Genomic DNA, 8860 nt, shown 5'->3' with positions numbered 1-8860 from the left:
CTGACTTTTGATGAGAAGGAATGGGTAAGATATGTGCTGAGCAGGATCCATGTTGAATTCATGTGGCTAGACCAACCATACAAGATCATTACTGATGCGATTAGGGAAGTAACCAACTTCAATCAAACCACTGAGAAGCCAAGGTTGTGGAAGGTCACAAACCCTTATGTGAACAAACTAACCAGTGCAGAGTTTGATGGACGATTGATGAAGATCAACACAATAAAAGAGGATGATGTTAAATTTTCTGCAATGGTTATTGGTTACAAGGTGTATTAGTCTAACAGATTGAATTTGATATCCAACACTGCTATCCATGCATCTTATTAAAGGGTTAAGGAAGATGGTCATTATGACCTGTGCAATGTGCTTTTGGAAGAGCTAATGATAAATTTGAAGAAAATTAGGCAGGATAAGAAGCATGCCTTTAAATTTGGATCTTTGATTATCTGTATGGCCCTCTATTTCATGAACCAAATCCCCAAAACTAGCATAGTATAATGGGATTATGATAGTCCAGTTGCACATATATTAAAGGAAAAACTTGACAAACTTGGGAACCAAGACAATCAAAATGTTGCATTATGGGCTTTTTAAAGAATTTTCAAGATAAAATGAAACAAAGAGTGAGAATCCCCAAGGAAATTGTTAAGAAATATGAGAGGACAATCTAATTTATGGTAAACAATGATGAATGTCTGATGGAAGCAGCTCAACCCCGAATAGTATGGATAATGCCAATGAGGTATGAGGTTGATGAGGCTATCTTGGATGCTTATGCACAACACTTGTTGAATGCTCTGGAAGACACTAAGGAGGAGAGGTTTGGAACATGCAAGGAGAAATAAATGGAGTTTCACTCCAAGTTCTTTGAACCAGTGAGGAAGAGGAAAGTATAAAATATTGTAGAAGATATTCTTGTTGAGGAAGTAAAATATTGTAGAAGATATTCTTGTTGAGGAAGGTCATCACCGGGAGAGAGTTAGAGCTGCTAGAGATGTAGTTTAAAAATAAAAGAAATAGAAGAGTGAACCATTGACAATTGACACTCATTTGATTGGTTTCATATGTTGTCATTGATGGAAACATGTTTCGGCTTTGTTCTTTGGTTTGGTACTTCCCAAAAGACACTTCACCGACACCGACATGTATCTTCATTGGTAGGAAGGACTCTATGGGTACTGGTACAAGAAGTCGACATCATTGGGAGATCTGGCAATTGACAAATCATTTTTTTATTTATGTATATATGTAATGAGCCGACATGTATAATTATTTTTGTATTATCTATGTAAGTTGACATGAGTCATGAAGGATTGTAATAGTATATAGGTCAGTTGATTAGATCATTTTTTATATAGGAGTATGTGGTGTTGTTAGTAATGCAAATATCATGTGTATGAGGTCATTTATGTATGAGATCAATATTATGTAATGATAGGTAGATGATTTTGGATGCGAAGGTTATTCTGGTAAGGGTTTAAGGTTACAGAACTGAAACAATCAGAGCTTGAACTGGAACTCTGTCTGGCATAGTAGATGCATTAAATGAGTTCAATTTTATGTTTTCTTATTCAAAGTAACTATAGTCAGTGAGACTCCTTTGTTTTGAGAAGTGCTCTCTAGGTAGTAAGCCTTCCTGCATGTGCATGCCCCTATATTATGTAATATCTTTTCATATGGCCAGTGGATTGATATTGTGGGTCACAAATCCCATCGGTTTTTCCTCTTTGAGGTTTTCCATGTACAAATTATTTGTGTTATGGTGTTCATTTATGTGATTGGTTCATTGATTTCTTTACTTCTTTCAATTATATATGTACCTGTTTACCGGTTGGTGAATGCATGTTGTAATAAGGTTAAAATTGAACATCCTGGTAGAACATTGATTCACCCCCCCTCTCAGTGTTCTTGGATTCCAACAATTGGTATCAGAGTCTTGTGCCTTGGAGGAAGTCTAACAGCTTGAGGAAGATCCTGAATCCGAAATCCATGGATATGAGTATGGAGAAGAAAGTTGAGGTAGCACTTGAAGATTATGATGCTAAAAGATGAAGAACTTAAAGTTAGAAGATGAATTTAATTCTGCCAAGGAATTTATTCTCATCCTATAGGAAAGGCTATCATTTGTTCAAGCTAGGAGGAAGGAACTTTTGTCAAATCAGGATGGTGAAGAGAAAGATGCCCTTAATAAAATATGTTAGAAGCTGATTCAAGAGAATATGGTCATAAGGAATGAAATGCAAGCCCTAACTATGAGGATGTCAAAGGAGATTGAAGACCAGAAGAAGAATGAAGAAAACCTTGGGAGATCTCTGAAAGATAGATTTGAAGAATGCATCTGGTTGGCTCATGAAAATGACATGTTGAGAACATAATTAGTACAATGCCAAAGTAATGAACAAGAACTTGAAAGATAGATGATAATCCTGAGAGATGATCTGACTATTGCAAGTGAGTACAAGGACAAATTCAAGGTTAGTGCAACATAGCTTGATGAACTATTGAAAAGCCAAAGACAAAATGGAGATTCCAATGGACTTGGATTTGAACAAGGTCAAAGCTCTGGTACTGCAAATGAAGAAAACAACTAGAAGACATTGGTAAGGCAGCTTAATGCTTACAAATTCAATGGCAGATGTTTTTTTTGTAATAAATTTTCTCATATGGCTAGGAAATGTAGAAATAGAGCAAATCAGAACTATAATTCTACTTTTGCTCAATATTCTAAATGCAATAATTATGGTCATAAGACAAAAGATTGCAGAATGAATTTAAAATGTCATGCATGTGGAAAATTTGGACATATGGCTAATCAGTACAGGTCAAGCAATTATACCAGTTATAGCAAAGCAATTCAAAAGAACAATATTGCATGCTTTGCATGTAACAAGATTGGACACATAGCTAAGTTTTGTAGAAGCAAAAATACACCGGTTAATAATGATGGATCAAATGATAAAGGGAAAGAAAAGATCAATGAAATCTAGCAAGATCATACCAGGAAATGGGTTAGGAAGTCAGATGATCAATCAACAGATGGAAGGGCTCCAATTGCTCAACCGACACAGGAGATTGCTCCTGCAACAGCAAGAAGCTCATCCGATAATTGAGGCAGATGCCTTACAGGTAGGCAAATTTCATGAAAATATTGCATAAGCCCTGGGAAGGAGATCTAAAAGAAATTCCAAACATTGGAAAAGGTTTATCCGATATGGAGATGTTCAACAGAGATCCGGTATGTTCCACCAGAAGACTTTCATATCAATGGCGGATTAGAGTTTTTGAAGGTTAAAAGGTTGAATCCACTTCATTTTGATCACCTTTTATTCAGAGTGATTAAGAGTGATACAGAGCGAGTCTAAGGCGATTCAGTGTGATTAGAAATCTTCATCAGTGATACCACCAGCTCTCTGAAGAATTTTCTAGGGTTATTCACTGGAAAATATTTCTCAGGTATTTATCACAATAATATTTCATCATGGAAGCTGGATCATCCTCTGCACCTACTTTAATTGCAAATCCAACTGTTGTCAAGGTTAAGGATCATCCCAGGACAATTTTCAACTAATGCCCACATATTGCCACCTTGGATCATTCGGTTGGCACATTTTTGCATGTTCCAGAAGGAGTTGTATATGTGGAAGACGTCAGAGCATATATTCACTACCACATTGAGGATCTGGGTACTAGTGACATCAAGAATATGTACATAAATGAGTTGATGGGTGTCTCTGAAAAGATCAAGCCCGAGTATAAGCACATTGAGGATCTAGGGTTTACTAGCATTCTTGATATCGCTGAATTCAAAGATGAGATCATCTGATATGTAGTGAGTAGAGTTAATGAAGAGTTCATTTGGTTGGACAAGCCTTATAAAATCATGAAGGAGGCTATTAGGGCCATCATCGGTTTTCTGCAAATTGGTCAGTGCCCAGAGAAAAAGATTTCAAATGATCAGGTTAAAAAACTCACCGGCGCAACTTTGGACCGGCAATAGATGAGGGTCAACGCCATCATTGATTGAGACATCGGATTTGGCAGCATGATCATTGGGTATAAGGTAACTCAATCCAATCATCTCAATTCTATTTCTAGCTCCTACATATATGTTGCACATAAGATTATGAGGGAAAATGAGAAAATAGATCTCTATGGATGGATGAATGATGAGTTGTTCATTAACCTTGGAAAGATTAAAGGAGAGAAAAAGGGGATATTCCTATATGGGAATCTCATTGTCTTCTTGATGCTATATTTTCTTAATGAAACTCCCAATTTTGGGAAGAGACAATGGGCATTTGATATCCCAGTTGGCAGACAACTGAAGCAATCTATTGCTATCTTGGGTATCTAGCGAGATGATAAGGTTTGGGGTTACTTCAAGGCATTTTAGAAAGCAATGAAATCCAGAGAGAGGGTTCCTAAACACATTGTTGAGAAATAATCAATCGAGATCTTCTTTATGATAAATAAGGATGAAACCTTAATGGAAGTAGTTAAACCCCAAAAGATATGGATAGAGGAGATGGGATATGAGGTTGATGCTAAGATTCTGGATGCTTATGCTAAAATGTTGATTGATGCTCCAATTGATGAGGCTAAAAAGTCCTTTGGTACTACAAAGCAAAAGAAGAAAGAGTTTCAAACTGAATCCAATTGGAAGAAGAGGGAGAAACAACAAGGAAAGGCCAACAAATTTGTTGAACAAGTATCCCAAGACATCAAGGCCCTAATGGATGTTGTTCCGGCAAAAGGAAGGAAGAGGAAAGAGCCTAAAATATTCATTGAGCCTATTCCATTAGACTTTAGAAGTAAAGATGACACTCCCTTAGCTTTCAAGAGGGTACTGAGGAAGAAAGGTGAGGAGTCTTAGGAAGCAACCGATAAGAAAGGTCACAATCAAGGTACCGGCTAGCCAACCTGAAAAGAAAAGAGCTCCAAAGGAAACATCTCTTATACCTTCTGCACCATCTCGTTCCAACAAAAGAAAGAAGAAGGATGACATAGACCTTGCTATTGTAACCGGTAGTGTATCTATAATCCATCCCAAGACTTGTGCATAGCTGATAGATGAAACCACCAAGGATGGTATGTTGAAAAATGTACAAAACTATTATGATCACTTAGATGATGATTAGAAGAAAGAAATTGAGGAAGCAGTTTTGTTATACCTAGATATATTTAAGAAGGCTTTATTAGAAATTGAGAAGAAGATACTGACACAACTATATGACAATCTAGATGATAGGATATTATCTTATATGGAGGAGGATAAGCGCATAAAAATTCAAGAGTTATTAACTACTTGTGGTTAAATTACTCCAAATAAGTTGGATATGACCCTTGAAGTTGTAGATAGAACAATTTTCCATAGCAAGCACATGATAATTAGTCTTATGATAGGAAGGGTTAATGAGACAATTAGTGAAACTCACAAAACATGGGTTCAATTTTTTGTTGATAATCCTGGTTTCTTCTCTTCACCGGAATCCAAGACTATGACTACTAACATCCTGGTTGAAGGGAAAGGCAAAGGTATAGTAGGTGCCCAACCCACAATTTTGAAAGATACTAAGGTATTGGATGTAGAGCCCCCAACAAAATCAAATGTACAAGACAGAGAGGAGATACCAATAGAAGTAGATAATGTATATATACTAGTAGATACACAGAATGTATAGGTTACAGATGTTGAGGACAATAGTCCTTTGGATCAGAATGTACATGTTAAGGATACAGTTCATGTGGAACCGGCAGAAACTAATACTGCACCAAGTGGTGAAGCCACTGGTGCAATAGAGGATGTTATTAAAGGTAATAAACCATCATAGGAAAATGGAGAGGAATCTAGCAGGGAGCCAGTAACCAGCACATCATTGTTGTTAATTGACACCTCCCAGGTAGAGCAGAAGAGCATAACTAAGATGAGTTCTACTAAGCTCATGATGATGGTTGCTCAAAAGATGATGAAGGAAGGAAAAGTGGACAAAGGAATAATTGATCAGTCAATTTAAATTTTGCACGGACTTGTCCCAGAGTGCCAGTTTGACAAAGGAGCAATCCCATGCGGCAAGCTCAAAATAATTACTGAGCACATTTCTAAGGATTTTCAATCATTGCAGCAAATATCTAACCACTAGGCATTGGAAAGATCCACTCAAGCCTAGAGATTCATTTGTGATCAGTTGATTGAATCAGAGAAGAAAGAGATTACTGATAAATTGAATTTAATTGATAATTCTTTAAGACAATGTATAAATATATATAGAGTATGTAGTAACACTGGATTACTTACTACAGATATAGATAAAGGTATTAAAGATTCTTAGGATAAAATTGTAGGTATAGTCAATTCTTTTGATGGTTCCAATTCTCTGACTACATCTATTGATGGGAAGATTTTGGTATTAGAAGCTCAAATTTCAGCTCTTGAAAGGGAAAGAGACAAAATCATAAGGAGAGCTAAAGGGCTCAAAGGATTGGTGAGTCCTCGGTTGGACTCCTTGAGTGTACATAAAAAGGAATGCATTGATATGGTTGGTAAGCCCACACCGACATAGCTTAAGAAGAAAGAGTTCCATGCTCATATGCTTAATGGACTTGTATCTATATCTAGCACATTCAAATCCGGTTGGGACGCTTATCTAGAGATTTTGGAGAAAGCCTATCCGGAAATTTTCAAGTATATTTAGCTCCGGTAAGGTGTTTTGGGACACATTCTTTGTACAAAATTTCATTTTTTTGCCCCCATTTTTGGTGTTTTTTTTTGCATTGATGTCAAAGGGGGAGGTATAGGTGAAAAATATATACTCAACATCAGGAGCTATAGAGTATCTACACAAATAATGGGAGTAGTCTTAGGGTGAAACTAGTAGATGGAAACCATTATCATTTTTCACACGAGTGTTTCCATCAATGCCAAAGGGGGAGATTGTTGGCAATTGACACTCACTTGATTGGTTTCATATGTTGTCATTGAAGGAAACATGTTCCAGCTTCATTCTTTGGTTTGGTACTTCATCGACATACACTTCATTGGCACTAGCATGTATCTTCATCGGTAGGAAGGACTCTATGGGTACCGGTACAGGAGGCTGAAATCATTGGGAGATCCGGTAATCGGCAAATCATTTTTTTATGTATGTATATATGTAATGATTTGACATGTATAATCATTTTTGTATTATCTATGTAAGCCGACATGAGTCATGAAGGATTGTAAGGGTATATAGGTCAATTGATTAGATTATTTTTGGTATAGGAGTATGTGGAGTTGTTAGTAATGTAAAGATAATGTGTATGAGGTCATTTATGTATGAGTTCAATATTGTGTAATAATATGTAGATGATTTTCGATGCGAATGTTATTCCGGTAAGGGTTTAAGGTTATAGAACTGAAAAAGTCAGAGCTTGAACCAAAACTCTATCTGGCATAGCAGATGCATTAAATGAGTTCAGATTTATGTTTTCTAATTCAAAGTGATTGTAGTAAGTGAGAATCCTTTGTGTTGAGCAGTGTGGTCTAGGCGGTAAGCCTTCCTGCATGTGCAGGCCCCCATATTATGTAATATTTTTTCATATGGTCAATGGATTGATATTGCTGGTCACAAATCCCATCGTGGTTTTTCCTCTTTGAGGTTTTCCATGTACAAATTCTTTGTGTTATGGTGTTCATTTGTGTTATTGGCTCATTGATTGCTTTACTTCTTTCAATTATATATGTACCGGTTTACCAGTTCATGAATGCATGTTGTAATAAGGTTAAAATTGAACATCCCATTAGAATATTGATTCACCCCCCCTCTCAGTGTTCTTGGATTCCAACATGCACCTGCTCCAGTTAAGGTGAAGGTGACAGGAGCTTTTCCCACTCTAGTGAAGACACCTCCTGTTGAAGCTAAACCCTCTAGTGCATCTAAGGGGAAAGGTGTCCTGAGGAAAAAGCAGAAGACTCAAAGAGAATATGTGGCAATCTCTCTGGTGGAATCATAGACAAAATTAGATACAGGCATCCCCAAGGCACCCAAGAAAGGGAAATTTTCTAGGGTGATCCGGAAACCCAAATCTGGTGGTGGAAAGGAAGAGCCAAAGGAGAAGAAGGCAAGATCTGATCCTGTACTGGCAGGTAAGCCCAAGAGAGGAAACAAGACAAAATTAGATCTGGATGAGGCTATAGAATCTAGTAAGATGAAAACTTCTAAAACAAAGTATCATATTTCTCCTCCATTATCTACTCAGGAATTAATTGATGAAATTATAAAAGATGGGAATTTGAAAAACATCTCTGTATATTATGTAAATATGGATGATAAGGATCAAACACAGATTGATGAAGCTATAATTTGGTACATGGATATATTTAGTAAAGCACTGATTGAATTAAAAATATATCTTCCCAAACTTTTGTACAACTTAATTGATGCTAGGAGAAAATCTGCTAGCCAAATGGATATAGAAATAAAGGAAAGTGAACTGGTTAATCAGTGCACCAGTATCACTATAGAGGAAATTCATAGATTAATTTTATTGGCGAATAAAAAGGAATTCAGTAGCAAACACAGGGTCAACAATCTGATGGTTGGTTGAGTTGGAGAAATAAGGAGAGAAACAAGTGAAATCTAGAAGAAGTTTCTTATTGAAAACTGGCTTGTAGAAACTATATCTCAAGATGAAGCCACTCAGTCACAAAATCCTCCGGTAGATGATGAAAATAAAGAAGAGGATACTTAAGATGTTTGGGAACAATAAATTTTGGATTCCATGGAGGTTGAGCCTATAAAATAAAATGATAAATCAACATAGGCAGAGGATGGTGCACCAAGTCATGACACCATTGCATAGGAGGCACCTAAATAAG

The sequence above is a fragment of the Cryptomeria japonica genome, chromosome 7 (assembly GCF_030272615.1).
Source record: "Cryptomeria japonica chromosome 7, Sugi_1.0, whole genome shotgun sequence".
NCBI lineage: Eukaryota > Viridiplantae > Streptophyta > Pinopsida > Cupressales > Cupressaceae > Cryptomeria > Cryptomeria japonica.
The sequence above is the reverse complement of the archived record's forward strand: the minus strand, read 5'-3'. Positions refer to the sequence as shown.